At 39.7% G+C, this 19217-nt stretch overlaps 1 long non-coding RNA gene across 1 annotated transcript; it reads left to right on the plus strand.

Moving 5' to 3' along the window:
• The first annotated feature begins 4741 nt into the window (after window positions 1-4741).
• On the plus strand, window positions 4742-18369 carry LOC148183758 (uncharacterized). The gene is made up of 4 exons (XR_015773186.1): window positions 4742-4881; window positions 5496-5653; window positions 11816-11954; window positions 18184-18369. It is a non-coding gene; the product is annotated as an uncharacterized LOC148183758 (long non-coding RNA).
• The last annotated feature ends 848 nt before the right edge of the window (window positions 18370-19217 follow it).

Here is a 19217-nt window from a genome sequence, read left to right on the forward strand (position 1 = left end):
CATTTGCATGTATTGAATTCTCAGAGAATATTAATACCATGCTTAACGTTTTACTTACTCATATCATAAAATGAAGTGCTCAAGTTAATTAGCAAAATGTCATGAATTTTCTGCTTTCTATCACTGGGGAATAGCATCAAGTATCAAATAATGTATCAACCTTTATTATCACGCCCAAACGTGATTATGGAGCTACTGAGAATTTTAATTTCTTTTTCATTCTAAGTTTTCAACAATAACTGTAGACATGCCATTCTGGCTAGTGCATTACATTTACAAATTATCTGTTACAAGAGTACTACAAATATAAGACCATAATTTAAAGAGTCATTTTGGTCAGATGTCAAAGACCCAGCCCAAAACTGTCTTACAAAAATAATGAACAAATTAGTACAGGTCAGTTTAGTATGAAATCTCAATTAATATTCAATCAAATCTTGTTAGGCAAGATGCAGCAGAAATGTGTATGTATTCAGGCTAAGGCCCTGTAATCACCGAGTTCAGGGGAAATTAGAGCCCCTCATTATATTAATAATAAGTTATTTCCCTCATGAACTGATAATGCCAGCAAAAATAACCAAAGGAGGTGCTGGGTCCTTGAAAATAGAGTGGGGAGGACACTGGGTCTTAGCCAAAGCCAGGAAAAGATGTACTTGCCTAATTAAGGAAAAAACCAAAACAAACTGATTAAAGAAAGCACCTTCCCTACTTGCTTTGTATGTTCACAGCTTGTGTTATTCACCCTCGTGAAGGAACAAAGAATGAAAACATCCAGCAGCACCAAGAAGAAACAGGTACCTTGGAGCTTTGACCAAGAAGATGATGGCAAGAACAACAGCAGGCTAAGAGCTGCTCACTGTTTTTCTCTGCAGTGATGAGAAGGGAATTTCTGTTGCAGTCTGAACACTTCCCAGGTTAAACATGGGATGCTGTATTTCTGGGAAGGGAGCACCAAGCCATTGCTAAACAGTGGCATAAGTTTGAGTGATAGATTTAGCTCTCATAATGTCCCTGTTTGTCTCGTGACACCTTCCACAGCACTTTTTGGGGATGTGGAGGGGCTTTCTTGGAGTCTGGAGGGTCTTGATCTTACTTCTATTTCCCCCTCTCAGGCATCTTGCACAGTTCTGCTGCAAAAAAAGAGCTTTCCTATTTTGTCTTTTTTTTCTTTCAAGGAACAGGTTAAGAACTTTTGGCTAGAAATTCTTCCTGTTTTAAACTTTAGCACCATTTGTATTTGCTACAAGTTTGTTGGAGTTTGTTGCTCCCTGTAGAAGCAGAAGACCTTGAAAGCAAGGATCTCAAGCAATCTCTGTTGAGCACTAGACCCATTTCCTCTTTCCAAGCCCTAAGTTTGATAACTGCAGAACTGAGAAGTTTTGAAAAGTTGATGCATGGGGAAACTATGTGTCTGCCTTTCTTTTTTATTTATTTTTTTTTAAGTCAAATATTTTCATTTTAAGGAAAGTAGGTAAACTTTGTTATTTTCATAGCAAAACTAGTGCTTTTTCCCTACCCATGGAAACAGCATAGTTTGGAGAAAGTATGAAACAAGACTTAAAATATTTGGTTAATGCTGGAAGTTAATTGTGAATGTTGGACCCCTGTGTTTGATTATAGTTGACTGGAATATGTGGCTCCCCACTAGCCTGGTTTACAAATTTTGTTTCTCTCACAGGCTTGGACCTTCTGTGCCAATTTGTGATTTTTTTTTTTCTAGTATGGGCTCCACATGACTTTTTCCAGTTCTTTCCACCTCCACAGTGAACTGAAAATCCAAGGACTGATACAGGCCAAGAAATGTGAGGTTTTCACATCAGATGCACACGTTTTATTGATTTTTGCTTTGCCTCAAGCAAAAAGTAATTGTATTAAGAACTTCTACAAAGCCTGGGTATTATTTCCATCCACTGTGGTGTGTCCTGGGGACAAGTCAGAGTAGCTCAATTCCCCTTCTGCGAAAATGAACTACCATGAAGAGAAGAACATAGAGTGAATTTCAATGAAAGAATGACAGGGTCTTTGCCCCTGGGACTGTACCAGAACAATCAATGAAAAACATGTTCACAGGGCCTACAAATACTGCTGAGTTAAAATTAAAAGCCCCAAAGACCTGGTATTGTGGGACACCAGGAGAAGAACCAACTTGTCTTTATAGCTTTGGTTTGATTTTTGTAGCTTGCCCTCCAGCTTTGTACTTACTTTCTTTTTTCTTAGTTTTGCCTGTTCAGTTACTGCTGACTGTGGCCCTGGTTAAAAGAGCAGGTGTTCTCATGCCTCTTGCAGGACCTCTCAAGATGCTGTGATCCAGGCTGTATGGCTTCTTGTGATCCCCAAGGGAAGCCTGCTTAGAACTGACACTGAATGAAAGGTAGTGTTGAGACACCAGTTTGGGAAATTACCTAGAAGGCAAGTCATGGAGTCTGCTGCAAATGGTGTCAGGGCTCAGAAAAAATACCTGCTGCCTGCAAAATCCCAGAAAATGGGTCTTGGAACTCTCCAACTGCCATTGGGATTTCCACTGATGCACAGAGGCACCTGGATATATATATATATATATATATATATATATACACAGACACCACATACACACAAGTTACATGAATAATTTTCTGTTATGCCAGTGTCAGCAATGACAAACTCATGATTTTCTCTCCTGGGCTTTGTGGTCCTTAGAAGGACCACGGTTTAGGAAGTTAAACTTCCAGATGTTTTCCAGTCACAGCCTTTGCCTGTCAACAAGATTCATCTCCCTGCAAATGAATTTAGATGTCCTTAGAAGGTGGGAAGGCCTTTGGCACAACCTTGAACTGCCTGGCAGTGTAAGGTTGATTTGCATGGAGGATGGTGAGTCAATAATCTGTCCAGTGTTCAGTCTCAAATCCTGTCAGACCTGTGACTGTTCTGAAGTGTAACTAAAGCCAGCAGTGACTTGCAGATCTCTTAGCAGCAAAGCAGTTTATACTTGAAGGGAAGAAAGACTTGAGGACCATAGTCTGGACTGCTGTGACATCCATATTTCTGCTTTGAGCAGTGGCTTTTGGACACCTGGTCCACAGATATTCTCCAGCAGCTTGGGTATGCTTCATCTCTCCTATCTCCCTTGTAGTCATGCCCACTTCCCCTTTCATTAATCCTGTTCTTTTAACTGAAAATTCAGTCTCTGTGTTCTTGAGATGCCTCCAAGAAGTGCTCTGGAGCTCCAAGAAGCCGTAATGTTACTCATTAAAGGACACCATTCAATTTCTCTGTATTGCTGCTAAAGTGACAATGGATTGATCTGCCTGCACAGTGGTAGTTTTGGGGAGAATACATAATTTATTTTTTTTTTTCCTTCATGTAGGTGATACAAAGAGAAAAGGCAACTTGCTGAATATTTTCAACCCTATAGGAATGGCATTGATTGTCTGGGAGAAGTTTCTTACCAGGTGTCATTCAGAAAATGTGTTGTAATGGCCCTTCACTATGAAGAGTATTTCTTGTGTGATGCTTCCAGCACCAAACCAATCACCAGCTGGCATGAACTGTCATAATGATAAAGAATTGAGCACTAAAATATCAAAAAACACACATGTTATAAAGGCAAACTAACAGCCTTGATTCATATATATATATAAATATAATGTATATATATATATATTATATTGCAGGGCCAATATAATTCTTTACATTTCTTATTCCCCCTTATTTACCTCCCTCACCAGAACAAGTACATCAGGGGTTTTATTAATTCAAAAGAAGTAGAAAGAAATGTTTTCAAAGCTTTCTGTCCATAGAGTGACATAAATTGCCCCTCATTGATCCAGGCTTGATTTTGTCCTGCTCATGGGAAGAAGCCCAGGTATCAGTGTCACCCTGTCCACTAAGCTTGACAAATGTGGGAAAGTAGCACAAACATAAGGAGCCCCAAATAATTTGATTGACCCAGAAACATATTTACTTGTCCTTGTATATTGAGTACAAACTTCTTGTAATACTCATATTTCAGAGTTGGATAGCTTTTTAAAACTTTCACTGTTGTGCAAGAAGAAAGATGTGTTTTCCACCCAGATTTAACTTTTTTGTGTGCAATTTTACCTACTCCCCGAGGAGGGGGGACCTTTCCTTACACTGTTCAGAGAGAATCTGAGCATTTCCTTATAGATAAATGTTACTCAGGGACTTGTCTAAACACCAGGTCATCTGTGCATGGAGGGGGCAGAATATGATGCAGCAGGAAACACTGAGACGCTGCTTATGAGAACTGAATTTCAGAAGGTGAAAGTGAAATTGTGAGCTTTGTGTTGAAATAAAGAGAGTCCCAGAATCTTTTCCCAAAATTGGAGCTTATTTTTTGTTGTGCCAAGTTGAACTTTTAATAATTGGTTTATTTTAATTGCAAACTGTGGTACAATGTTCAATAAAACCCTGAGGTTAGCTCTGCTGGTCAGAGCATGGTGCTGATAACACCAAGGTCATAAATTTGATCCCTGTACACAACATTCACTTAAAAGTTGGACTTGATGATCCTCATGGGCCCCTTCCAACTCAGAATATTCTGTGAAATCTTGCAGCAGAGAAATAAGGAATAATGAGTGAGCCACATGGAACAAATTAGATATCAGAGGAGCTGCTCTGCTATCAGCGGGTTTCTGTAACATTATCACATCCTTATTCATCAGGTTATGCTCCTCACAGGTGTAAGCACTACAGATAGAATGATAAAGAACCTTCAGCTGTGCTTCAGGCTTGGAAAACAGTGCTGCTGTTGCAATGATGCTTTTTCTCTGCATGTTTACTGGACAAAATGTACTGTTTTTCATGTTATTTTTTTTCAGGATAGTACAGCGTTTTCTTCAAATATCAGGAAAGTTATCAAAAGGAAGTGGTGCTCACTGAGATGTAAGCAGCATAATGAAACCTAGGAGTTCTTTTAATGGCATGCCTATTTTCAAGATGTTTCTTGCTGTTCCTGTGATCTTAGTTGAATAACCTCACAAGGTATTGGAGGGAAAGGTTTCTTCATTCTTCCATCTCCACTACTGTTTCTGACACACACAAAGTATGAACTGTGGTATTGAAGTGTTGGGAACTCTTTAGGTTAGATAGAGGATAGAAGAGAGTCCACATTTCCTCTGTAAATAGAGGTCCTGGAAAGTAAGAATAAATGTAAGCTTACAATCCAAATGAACTCCTTATCTGTCTTTTTAGTGAGGAACAGATACCCGATCCAGCAGTCTCTCTGCTCTCCAGGGCAGTTCTGTTACCACTTGCATGGTTAAACCTGCCTTACCAGAGAGGCAACAACAATTCTCTTTCAGAAGAAATGTCCATTATGTGCAGCTGGAGGTGAAGTGTAGTTCACTGCTCTGGTTGTTCTGGGTGGTTGCAAAAGGTGCTCTGAGGGCCACAACCACCTGTGCAGTTTCTTCTCCTCCTTCCAAGAGTTGTTTTAGTTTTAACTGTTTTTATATTTGAGCTATAAACTCCAAGTCACATTTTTCCTTTTTTTCTAGCCCAGGACTCATGGAAGGTGTTTTACCCTGCCTATGTTAGTGCCCCTGACATTACCAAGAATATCCTGGAAGTGGTACAGACAGAATAGTGCTGAGAAGCACATAACAGTTCCATGGGAAGAGTGTCAAGATACAAAGGGATGTGTTCTTCACTGGAGGTAATTTCTTTCTCATTTTCACATTTCTTAACTTGCCATTTCCAATTGTGTCACAACATGTTTGGAAAGACTTTTCACAAAATATGGCCCCAGCCCTGAAGTCAGAAATATCTGTGCAAACTTTCTGTCCATGTAAGGATCCTTTTTGTTCCAGGGACTCTCTGCAATAGTACTGGGGTCCTTTCTCACATGTCAGACTGCCACAGGTGGAACAGGGAACTTGTGAAGATGGCACATTTAATCTTCTGCTTCCTAGATTATTTTAGGGAGGTTTACAAACAAAATTCATAAAAAGGAGTTGAGAAAAGTAGGTTGTTCCATCCTGAAAATAACTAGGGATTGTCAGCTTATTGAGACTACAAAACAGGCACAAATGAAATTCACTGTTCTTGTGCCTCTTTTTCCTTTGTGCAAGGGTCACGTGAAGCAGGGAAAATATGTTCTCCCTCCCTGTTGGGGAATTCTTTAGAGGAGGGGAAGGAAAGTTTGCTGCAAAAAGAAAATTACTCAGAAGAATAGTTTGGTTACTTTGACAGTAGAATATTGGTGGTGGAGACACAGCCTAGGGCTGATCTAGGCAGGAATTTGATTTCATTTGCCTGAAAAACTACCAGTGGAAAGAGTAGTTCCCTAGCTGAAATTTAAAGAAACTGTGGAAATGACTTCTGGAGGGAAATATAACATATTTAGAATGAAGAATAAACCCATGTGAAAGAAAGAATGCTCTCTCTTCTCCCCTTCCCTACTGTTCCTACAAGGGACATGTCTGTTCTTTGTTCAGCTTTTCTTCTTTCCTCCATCGTATTGTTTCTTCCCCCTTCACATCTGTTCTCTCCAAAGGGTTTGTTGCTGCAGGATTACAAAGAGTTCCTATAAATCTCACACCTGCCATTCATCTGGGCTCTGCTGGTCTCACAAATTGCTGTGATTTAGATACCTTGTCAGAAGTTGTCCTGTGTGGCTGGGTCAGCGTTCTGCCAGACTCTCCTGCCTTCCCCTGCTGAGCCCTGTAATTCCTGTGCTGTGCAGGGACAGTGCTCAGCACTGCTCTGCGCTGGACAGCGGCTCCAGGGAAAATTCCCTTCTTCTACACGTGGGAAATGAAATAGCACCTCACCCCACCCATCCAAATGCGCTGTGTTTCCTGAAATGAAATTCACAAGTGTTAAGCAGACTGCATTAGAAAGTTAGCTGGTCTACATCAGCCCAAACTTGTTGATCAGACTGCAAAGACTTCTGACTAGTATGACTGGTACATAAAATAGGGCTTTTCCCTGGAATCGAGTCTTGTTTTGTCTTCCAATCAGATCAGAAAGCCAAACCCCTTTTGTCTGTCACATCAAAAACCTACCTGTGAAACCTTAGTTTGTTGGAAAGTTTCACCAAGCAGCTTATCTCACAATATAGAGTATTTCTTACTACCTACACACCTTTACTGGATGTTTGAACATTATAAAACTTCTGTTGGGGCCTGAGGAAGGAGTAGACTTGGAAATAATGCCAGTAAATATTTTCTTGTAGCAGCACGAGATAAGGTCACACCAGGGAATAGGCAATACAAAGATAATGGGCAGGCTGTTCTTTATGTCATTCAGAAGATATAAGAGGAGTTAGATTTTCTAGGGATTTTCTCATAAACCCCAGAAAATGCCACTAATCTCATAATAACTCACATAATGCAGAAAGAAGTTTCCTGGAAAAAGAAAAAAGTAAACTCAGAGCAACACACTGGAACTTATACTTGGATTAAAATTGGAGAAATTCAACACTGAAGGCCAAACTTTCTTCTGGGAAAATTCAATCTAAAATGCAGTGCAAAGTCCATCAGGCTCACTTGGGAACTGTAAATTAATTTCAGATTTTCATACTTAGCTTGTGGAGGGAAAAACTTTTCAGAACATGAACGATGTTGCTGCATCTATGTAAAACTCACTTGCTGTGTATAACACACCTTTGGATAAAGATTTACAGCAATGAAAACAAGGCCACAAGCAGCAGGATCAAATTCATTACAAGAGACAGTGTGCAAATTCCTTTGGAAAGGTAGTACTGTCATCATTAGGGTCACATGTGAGAAGATTATTTAGAGTTTTTGGTTTTCACTGAGACCTGGTGTTTGTAGCTGGCCAATGAGCAGAAACTCTGAATTAGACAGAAGAAAATGCTGATCTGCTCTGTGCTATTGAAATGGCTTGGAAAGGTTTTACCTTCTGAGTAAAACAAATACCCTGGGACTCTTCAGATTCAAGCAAACATCAGTCAGTCAATCAGACACTTAAATTTGTCAACCAACGGTGCAAAATTCACCTCCTTCAATAATACCTTCAATACTTGAGTGAATATGTAGTCAGCTACTTTTGCTATTTGTATGTTATCTTTCTTCCATTTCTTTTATTTCATTGGTCCTTGAAATTCCCTTTATCTCATTATGAAGGCTGCCAGTACTAAATAGCTTTATTAATCCTTTCCCCCTGGCTTTCCCAGTAGTTTAATCAGATATTTACTACAAAACAAGCACAGATTGAAAGCTTCCTAAACCATATGATACAGCTATCCCTATCAGAAACACAAAACATAACAAAATCTACGGTTCTCTATGGAATCAACCCTGTTGAAATTCAAGGTCCTACTTTTGACAATTTTTATATAAAATCCTGGCTAGCTGCTCATGCAGCAAAGGATTTCAAGTGCTCATTTGAGGCCAAATGAGTTGCAGCCCTCCCTTCTTTGCCCTGGCTCTTGCCAACCTCTTGGGTGGCCATCAAGTGCCTGGGCTGTTCCATACCACAAGGGGTGCAAACTGGCAGGAGAAAAATTGTTTCTAATAAATCACCTGATTTCTGCAACTGGAACCTAAGGGTAAAATTTGGGAGGCTACAGAGGGCAGAACAGCAAGAGACATTTACAAAGAGATGTGAAAAGAACCATAACAACCCTAAACATGCACATTTACACAAAAATTGTTTTGCATGCAGACACAGGTAGAGTCATATTTCCAGGAATTCACATATAGTGAACTACAGCAATGACATATGATGTGAACTTTGAATAAATATGTTGTTCCAATCTCATCTTTCATAAAGGCAAAATTCTTTTGAACATCTCAGATTATCTTCATTCTTGGGTCTGAAGCTTAGCAAGTGACATTTATGACATTTTGACTTGTGCTTGCTATACAAATGGCAGACTTCAGTGGTGCAAGGTACAAAGATGCAGAAATACTTTTAATAGTGAATAGACAAGTCATGTCTGGGATAGACACTGGTTTTCACATGGCTTTGAGAATCTTCAAATTGCCATCCATATAATTGCCAGGGAAGGCTGCAGGCTCTCCAGGGCAAGAGATTTCATGCTCATCTCCACATAGATTATACAAAATTTATGACAAAAAATGAAAGAAAATACAGCAAAACCAACCGACTTCCAAAATCTTATTTGCTTGGTGTTGCATGTTCGATCATATTTTTCATCTTCCTCATTTGTCATGACTAGGAAGAGATGAGCTTGTGTGGAAAGAGTGTGATGGGGTATGGACTCAAATATAATATATTGTGTATAGGGGATGAGTCAGGTATTTTTCACTGTTGTTATGTCAAGAAGATCATATAAACCTCAGGGGGTCTTAGCACAGAGATGAGGGCAGTAACAAAAGTCGGGAAAAATCTTAAGTTATTTCAAAGCTTTTCTTGCAGTTACCATTAGGAACTGAAGGACCTTTGGGTTTGATTTTTCATTTAGCAGTTGTGGTTTGAGCAGGAGCTTTCTTTGTCTAGCTTTCCTGTTTCTATTAAAAAATATTATCGTTTCTAATGATGCAGAGTTACGTGGGCACAAACACTTGACCAGCACGTCAGGTTCCTTCCCAAACTCTGAGCCTGCACACAATTCTTCAAAGACAGCTCCGTTGCACAGTGGAGGCGAAAGATTTCTATGTTCGACTGACAGTCTTGGACTTGTGGCCATGAGATCTTTACCAAAAGTCATTTACAGTTTGAGTAAGTCACAGAAAGGGAAAACAAAGTGTAATTTTATTGTAGATTTTCTATATGGCAGGTTAGATTTAAACTCTATAAAAAAATGTCCTTGTGATTTCTCTTGCTTTGTTTGTTTGTTTGCTCTAGAAGATGCACAGGACCAATTGGAGTGCTGAAGGTCTGGTATTGATCTGGAAGTCCTCATTCAGAAAAAAATGTTCAGACAATCCATTCAGACACAACCTTTATGGTCTGCTAACAATGCAGCCCCTCTGAGGGCAGGAATGAGCAGTGCAGAAGCAGAGCATGAAAATGTCATCTGCCATTTCTCCAACGTCCTGCAGCCCTGGCTTCAGGCTCCACCTAGGAATCAAGCATCCACCACCCAGATGTTCAGCCTCAGTTGGCTGCTAGGGATATTGCTTTTAAGCAATTACTTGCAAAGTTTGGAGAACCAAGGTTTAATGTGTTCCCAGAAGCTTGCACACTGTCCTGCAGAATATTTGTGCAATATTGCTATGCTGAGGGAACATGTTAACAAATACCTCATGTTTTTGTGTGCGTGTTTGGTTTTTTTTAGATAATTTCTTCCTGTTGGATTTCTTGATACCTGTCTGTTCTTTCCCTTTTGGAGGATAAGTGAATTCCGTGAATGTTTGCAGGTGTCTGCCACCAAGAGAACCTTTTGAAAGTGGGTGAACAGGAGCTGCACAAATATTAAAATATACAGCATCATTTTTCTGCTCTCCATCAAAGTTAAGAACTTGTATCTAAACTTGGCCAGGTTTGTTAATCACTGCTACTCACCCCTGAACAAATTTCCTTTGACAGGCACTTTCAGGTGTCCTGAAATTTTAAAAATTACCTTAACTCTCCTCTGTTTCATGCATGTGTCCTGTTGTATCTGCTTATATCTGTAGGTATGTATGTTTTGGCACAGCTTGGTAGTGTAATTGATAAAAAGAGCTGCTTTTAATTACAGCAGCAGAAAAAAATCCTCAGACTATTCTAATTCTGTTTGCCTGTCTGACCTCAGCAGTGCAGGCCCTGGTTGTTTTCCTTGAACTATTTTTTAGCATTAATTCCCTCCCCATTCCAGTCCCATTAATGTTTCAATCCTCCTTCCTGTGTTTATTCTGTTCTCTGTTTCTCCTCCCACTTTCATACTTTTGCTCAGATGATTGAATAGTAAATTCTGTTATTCACTAAACTAATTTTTAATGTTTTTACAGGCTTATCTCTCTTTTTAGTGAAATCATTACCATTTTCTCTGCTTCCTTTGTTCTCACCTTTCTACTTATCTCTCTCCTGTACCCCCTCCCTTGTTCCTTTTTCAAATATCTCTTGAAATAAACAGACTTTTGACTTCTTGGTGTAGCAAACCAACACCTCTCCCTTTTCTGATCTGAGACCTGCACCCCAAAAGATTCCCTAGATTGTCCTGCTGAGTCTGGAAAGTCTGTTCAGAGATGAACAGGTGAAGAGAGATAATGGTGCCATTTCTTTTCTTGTCTGTAATGGATTTACACGGGAACCTGGGACAATTTTGGTTTGCATGTACCTTAGCAGCAAGGGAACAGCTCCAGCCATAGAGGGATGATCTCCTTAATCCCTCAGTCTGGATTAAAGCAATTGAAATCACACCTCATCCAGAACTGTCACACCTTTCTTTGCTTTCATTTTCCTTCCAGCACCGTGCAGTAATCAATATCCTTTCAGTGCATATGGTGTTCCTCAGAAATCTAAATGCTAATGGTGCCATTTGGCAAGGTGAGCTGCATCACCTATATACAATATAAGTGTAAATTTGAAACTGTTTAAGCTTTCACATTTGTTTTATGCCATTAGATTTTCTCATGATTCATTTGTCATTCTAATTGGATTCTGACTTGTACTTTACATTTCAAAACTTGAAATGATGAAGACTGCATAACAAAGAATGCTTAAGAACAGGCAGCTCCCCAAGCTGTGTTTAATTTACACCAGATAAGTAAATGAGGGAGGTGAAGAGTCACAAAAATACTGAGTAACGAAGTGATGCTGCCTTAGAAATCCAGCAATTAATTGCAATGATAATAAGAAGAATGATTAAGTTGATCCATTTAAATCCTCCTGCAGCATTGTAATAGCTCAGTTGAGCAGGATGCTAAGCATAATTTTTGCCCTTGTTCTTCCAACTTTTTTCTAGATCTTTCACCTACTCTTGACTTAGCTGACTTTGCACAGAATTACCTGGGGAGTAAAGAGAAAACTTTTTCTGCTACAAATGGAGCAGAACAATAGCTAGTTGATTCTCCTGGAAAACAGAAGAAGAGCTGTAAGACCAGGTGAGAAACATCTCCTCATCCCTTCTGGAGAGCACACAGGTGTGTTTCTGGCTGTGGGAGTCTGGCTGACCACGTTAACTTACAGCAAACTTCTGGAGTGGGACCCGAGGTCTCCATGGGCCTGAGCCCGTTCCCAACCAAGGGCAGTAGCTTTGTGTACCTTGGCAGACTTCATAGACTTTGTCTCCTTTTTAATGCAATCATTGCAATAATAATAACCATGAAAACACAAAGTGTATTTTATTCTAGTGCTTTGAGACCTTCAAACACAAATCATATGGATCACAGTGGAATTCCTTGCTGTATTTTCAAAAGAGATAATTGAATCATAAGCTGTTTTTCAGCCAGCTAGGAAACGGGCAGGTTTGCATTGCAGACTTTAGGGTGTGGATGAAGTCTCTTTCTACAGCCCAGGATGTTATGCCAGTGACCTCAACACCATCTGTTCATTCTTTCCCATTCTTTTATTCTGAGTTGCAGTAGTCAAATCTTAGGGACCAATGTTCTGCTGCACTTCTCTGACAGTTAAAAGTACAGCACTAAAAAACCCCAAGGGACATAGCCTTTACCTGGGATAGAGAAAAATACATATGTAGCATCATCACTAACTGGGATTTGTTTGGACATGTCTGAGATGTAGATTACTTCTGCAGTATTTAATTTATTTCTTTGCTCTGTGGCTTAGTTACCTTTTAGAAAGATTGAGAATATTGTTCTTTTACATCAGGAAAGAGCTAGAGGAGCCCAGCTTAGACAGTTGTAAAGAAAGTTATTGCTGAGATATGAAAAGTGGGATAATAAGTCTTTTGTCCATTTTTTATCTGTTTTCTCTCCTCTGCCCAGCAAACCCATTTTTGTGTGAAAACCCTTTCATTGAAGAATCCAGCAAATGTGGGTACACTAAAGTCAGGGGTACATCACCATGCAAGTGCATTAAAAAAAATTCCCTTTATTATCCATTAGTTATTTTTACAACAAGGAATATTTAACACTTCAAACAAGAATACATAACAATTTACACAGGTGCTGCATGTTTTTAGACCAGATGGGCCTTTTAGACAAGAGACAAGAACATATTTGATGCAGCAAAACAAATTTGCATTTTTTAAGGTTCTTTTTTTTGTTTTGTTTTTCCCAATGTGTTATTTTTCATGAATACATCAACAGTTGTGCCTCTCTTTCTAAACCAAGTGTAATCCAGGCAGCAGATGTGCTGCTCTCGCCACGTTGCTCTGCCAAACCAGTGCTCACTGAGCCATACGGATGGATTGGTATTTCCAAGGTACCAGCTCCAGAGGTATCCAGGCCTTTCCCTATCAGCTATAACACGACAGAGGAGCAACCATTTATGGTGGTGGTTTGAGTAACTCCACTATTCATTCCCAGGAATGTGACTCTTGAGCAGTTCTTAGTGAGCAGCAGCTCCTTTCCTGGGCTCATCTCAAATCACTGACTCCACAGTGAAGTGCTCCCTGCAGTGGGTGATCAGGAGCTGAGTCATTTAAAAACAACAGTTCTGGTAATATTAGTCACAGTTTGGATTACAGTGATTTCCAGATGAAGGTTCATCATTGTGCAGTGTATTATAGAGACAGTCTGGGAAATCACAGTATTCTTCCACTTTGGAAGATGAGTTTCTGAGAGAATCACTCATTTCCAGGAACTTGGGATTTCTCAGGAATCCTGAAATATTTCCCTACATTTACAATGTTATCCCCTTGCCCCTTATTCTCAGCTGCAAAAATCTTTATTAAAGGAAGAAACAATTTAGTTTTGTTCTTTTCCAGAAGGACATCATGTCTGCTTTCCTTGGTGCTCTGGTTCTCTGATCAGGCAGCAAGTTTGTTATAGGGCTGTGTGATGAGGGATTTTTTCCAAGGAAAATGTAAACAAAAAACAGGCCAGAACTTTTTTATTCTTAGTTTGCTTAACAAATAATCAACTCCTCATCAGAGAATGTGAAGAGCTTCATCTAAAAAGAATTTAATTGAACAGATTTTTAGGAACATTTAATATATACCACAAGAAGGACAAATTTCATGAAATGTTTTGTTTTGTCAGAAACTCATTTTTCCCTGACAAATGGATTTCAGGGGAAATTTTCCAGAAGGCCTTGTTCATTGCTCTGTGTGACTAGAAATAAAATGAGAAGCCTGAACCAGGAGAAATAGACACACAAAAAAATTTTGTCAGCAAAGTTAATGTCTGATGGCAGCTGGCAAGGAACATAGTTGGAATTCCTTGATCTCTTATTTGCTAAGGAAAGCTTACAGAGACACTGTTCTACAATGGTCATGTCTGGTTTTAGGCATTGCTGGAGTCCAGCACGTCTCTACAGCCTGTTTTAACGTCTCACTCATGATTTTAACTGGAAAAACAGCACCTATGATCTTAACTTTGGTTTCTGGACATAAGAAGCATAAACCACAGTCGGGAGTTAAGCTGGGTAATTCTTGACCTGTTGAGGCAATTCATTTAACCTGTTTAAAAAACCAAAAAACCCAAACAAAACCAACTTTTTACAAATTCTTTTGACCAGTCTTTGGCTCCTAAGTGAAGAAAGGCATACCTTAACATTTTAAAGTGTTTTTAAAAGCATCTATGTTTTGATCCCTTTCATCCTGCATATCTGCTTAGCACTTAACTTTATTTTTCAAGAGGACATCTGCTATTTGTTTTCATCATGGAGACTCCTGAAGCACTGCTGTGCTGTTGGGAACCAGACTCCAGTCTGTTTGATGAAATGAATCTAAAAAGAATGAGAAGCCCTCTTGATGTAGCAGGCATGTGATCATAGATTTGGAGAATGCTCTTGATATCTGTTTGATCACATATGGGTTCTTTACACACTCTTAAAAAGTAAAAGCAGCAGCAGAGCTAACTCAAAGGAGAACCCCATCATGGCTCAGACTTAATGAGATCTTATTTTCCTTATATAATGAAATCATCCTCCCTGCTTTTATTTCCCCAGGAAGGCTTGGGGAGGTTGTAACAGAGGTGGATGCTGCCTGTTGCCATGAAACACAGCTGTTTGCAAGGCAGATAACTCTCTGATGAAGGGACTTAATTTTCTTCTTATGGATGGGATGAAGCACCCTCCTGCACATCTCAGAAAGGGCTCTGTGTGTCTGTGTGTGTGTCTGTAGGAGGCTGCCTCAGTCATGTTAAATTCATGTTAGGTAGCACTTCCAGAAATGACTGGGAACTAGAGCTGTTGTTGATGCAAAAGGTCACAGACATTAATAGCCTGCAGAACAATTCCAGGGTGCAGAATTATTCACAGCTGCCAAAAGACGAAGGAAAAGAACGAGGGAAAGAAAAGGTTTGAAACTATGGCATCTCTCTGTTATTACTGCTCTTATACTTTGGATTTTTTAAAAACACTCATCTTGCAGGGGAATTGGGGTGCTAATTCTGAGCTGTTTTCTGCTTTCATCTTTTAAACAGCAACAGGAAATGTGTCTTTTTTTGCACTGCTTTTATTGCATTTAGAAGCTTTTGTGGAAATATGAACAGCAGTGAGTCCTGATGAAATACATGTTCTTCTGACTGAGAATAGCCTTTAAAGGGAGTCCAGTCTTTTTTTTTTTCAAAGGCTCCAGACACAGACAGAAGAGGTGGAGGGTCAGAAAAGGGAAAGGGTGGAAGGGAAGAGGAGGGAAGCAGTGAAAAGGAAGGGAGGTTGTTGAAGATTCAGACAAGAATATAGGCTGTTCTTTAGGACTGAAAATATTTTTTTGCTCAAAGAAATTCAAATTCCTCTATATTTAAGGTTGGTTGTGTACTTGTGGCAGAGGCAGAGAAGGGAAAGGCATAGCTCTTGAAAGCCTTTTCAGAAAAAAAGGAATGAAAAGCACCAAGAATATCAAATGGTAAACTTTTTTTTGTGCTGTTCTCCTGCTCACCAAGACTCACAACCCCCTCTTATTTTCCTCACAACCCCTTGCAGACACTCAGGGGTTCCAAGAAGGAGAAAGAAAATAACAAAACATCTGTGTTTATAGCTAGATATATAGCTGGTATGATTTGATAGCCTGAGCTGGTAGCCAGTGTTAGGCATGGTCCTCTTCTATGTACACTGCCATTTATTATGCCAACAAAGTCACAGATCAATCATTTTCACCCCTGCTGCTGACAGATCAGGTGTAGACTTACAGCAAGTGAGGAACTGAGCAGATTAGGAGCTGGCTCTATTGTTCTGATTACAAATCACAAAGTCTTTGACTTGCTGAGTAAAATACGAAGGCATTTTCTCTTTTTCCTTTCTGACTGAAAAATGGAATTACTGTTGTATTTTTAGCCACCCTTTCCCTTCCCACCAGCATGTGGGAAGCATGTCCTTCCCTTTAATAAAGATCAATAGTTCTGTCCTTTCCAGCACATATTTTCAGAACTCCACCAGTCTGCACTCACCCTGTAAAAGGAGAAAGCCCTGGTCCTTATCTGCATCCTCTTCATCTGACAAGTGCACCCCCTGACTGGTTTTATCTGTGTTTCCTCCACTGTTCCTCCTACAAAGAAATTTTTGTAAGGATGGCTCAGGAGACAGCCAATGGTCTGTAACACCTTTCCCTCCTACATTTGCTTCTAGTAGTGATTATTGTCTTGTGCTCTTTGGGGGAAGTGAGTTCTCTTCATGGACCTGGCAGATAAGTATCTAAAGGATAGGATTCATGGATGGTAATTAATGGGCACAGCTGTAGTGGAATGTGTAGAACTGGAGCTGACTTTAGCTGTCTAATGCTCTGAGAAATGTATGGACTAAGTGCCCCTTCCTGGAGGTATTTTGGGCTGCATAAAAACTCAGTAGGTAATGGAAAATTATTGTATTATTTTTATTATTTTTTTTTCTGTCCTTACACCGTTCCTGCCATGTTTGAGTTGTCTGCAGAGTGCAGTGTGTTGTTAATTATCCCAGCACATAAGGAAGCACGAGCTGGCCTCTAATGAGTGTAACGAGGTCTTTCCATGTTTGTGCAGCGACTGAATCATCTGATGTATGGACACTTAATCAAGAACTTTTCCTAGGGACTTGCAATCATGCTGACACAAAAAAAAAGCCCCAAGCAACTCCTCCAAGCTAAAATAGCTAAAATAGGTGTTACTATTGCTAAGAAAATGCAATGGTTTGTAGTAGTTTAGCCAATGTTCCTACTCTAAATATCACCCAAGGGGTGTACATTAATTTGTCCAAACTATTGACATGACACACAGGATCACATAACTGTCACTCTGAATAAAAAGGGAAGGAGATGAAAATCTAGCCCAGCAAATCCTTTTTCTTCAAAGGGATAGAAAGTAAGAGTGTGTATTCCTGTTATGTGCCTGCTGCTCTCCTATCCTGCCCTTTTCTTCCCTCTGGTCACTGGTAATCAAAACAGCCAGGGAATCTGAGACAGGCTTGATGGGGAATGAGAACCCATGTAAATATTGTCAGCATGCCTGCCTGACTCTGAATATCAGTTCATGCCTTGCAAGGTGGTGAAGAAAGCTGGAGAATTTGTATTTAGTTCCTATTCAAGTGGCTGCTGTTTAGTGGAGCGTTGATTGTAGTTGTGGGTGTGTGTGGTGGTCTCAGATGAAGATGGTTATCATCTAAGGACCTAAGGAATGTTCAGGGATAGCAGTCAACCCTAACATTTAGCTTATGTAAATCATGACAAAGTTCAAAAAATTCTGTTATCTGCATCATGCTTCCACTAAACGTGATGTGGAGTATGTGGATAAACATATCAAGGTTCAAGCAGTAGTCATCACTAGAGGAGTGGAGATTTCACCACTGCTTTACGCAAAAAGGTATAGAAATATTTCTATAGTTATGTTATAATATAGATTATTAGAATATAAGAATTTATATTAATAGTAATTCATCTGCCTCTGTAAGAGTTCCAAAAAATCTTGTAAAATGGTTTTGTTTGTTTTTGTTTATTTTTCTGTTGTTGTTTTTTGTGGGGTTTGTTTTGGTTTTGTTTTGTTGGGGTTTTTGTAGTAACTGAGGGCTAATTCCAGGGGACAGATCCTGTAGCAAGCAGGCTGAGGTATCCCTGCTCAAATGTCAGCAATCCAAGTGCTGTTTGGTGTTATATGAAGTGAATATAAGCCCAGGCTCAAAGTGCATCAGAGGCTCCTTGGGATGGCAGGAACCTCATGCATTTGAAATGGTTCTACTTTAGCTATTACCCAAGCTGTTTTTAACTTTTTACTTCATATTTATCTGTCATTATGTCAGAAATCATCTCATAACAGTCCTGGTGTCACCACCCCAAGCTCCAGACTCAGCAGTACCAAATTTCTGATGTGCTGTTCACCTGATCCCAAGAAGAGTGGATAAAGAAGCCCTGAGGATGTGTAGGCACCACTCACCAGGAGCAATGGGGATTGCAGAGGCTTTTTCTGCAGCAGGATTTCCTCTTCAACAATTAAACAGAGGCCAGGAAACTGGTGAGATTCAAATGTACACTTCAGCTGGCTGCAAGCTTTTCTGGCAATGCTTGTACTTGACTTGCTCAGTCCTTGAAAAAAAGTCAGATTTTTTAAACAAAAAATCTTTAGGAAAATTCTGGTCCTCAGTTTTTCATGCTAGAGTCCCACGAAGTTCACAGAAAGGGCTTGCATGTGACAGGAAAGGCTTTTGCATGTGTTATTGCATCCTGTCTTTCCTTGTTTCACAGAAACTACAAGTGTTAACAGAAGTTGCATAAGGCAGAGAGTCTGACTGATTACATCCACTGTTTCGTTCCTGCTTTAGGTTGTCATGCAAGTATTTTGTGACAGTGCTTCTGAAAGACATAAGGAGGGACAAGTCTTAGGTAATGTTTTTTTATGTTTAAGTTTTATTGAAGTTTCAGCTCACTTGAGTTTGAAATTCACACTAAAGACAATCTGAGAAGAGAAAAAGGCATCTGTTGCTTACTGTCAGTATTTCATTCTCATTCAAATCATTGCAGGACAGGTTTGAAATGCAGCTGACATCTTCCTGAGGTGTTGACACTGCTTTATAGTTCCTCATCACTGTAAGATTAATAGAAGGGAAACACTATGGTTTTTCTTCCACTGGAAGATGTGGTGCAAGTATTTTGGGAGCACCAGCTCTCCATGAGACTGGCTTTGAGAAACAGCATGGTTTTGAAATTGATGTATAACACACTGATGTATAACACACCATCTGAGGCACGGGAGGGTTTGCACAGCATAACAGGTATTTTGGTTCCCATGACAAACAGATTCATTTTGCAGCCACCATGCTCTGGCTCATTTTCAGGA

The sequence above is a fragment of the Pseudopodoces humilis genome, chromosome 9 (assembly GCF_049639895.1).
Source record: "Pseudopodoces humilis isolate 2021_Gansu_Grassland_sample_001 chromosome 9, ASM4963989v1, whole genome shotgun sequence".
Lineage (NCBI taxonomy): Eukaryota > Metazoa > Chordata > Aves > Passeriformes > Paridae > Pseudopodoces > Pseudopodoces humilis.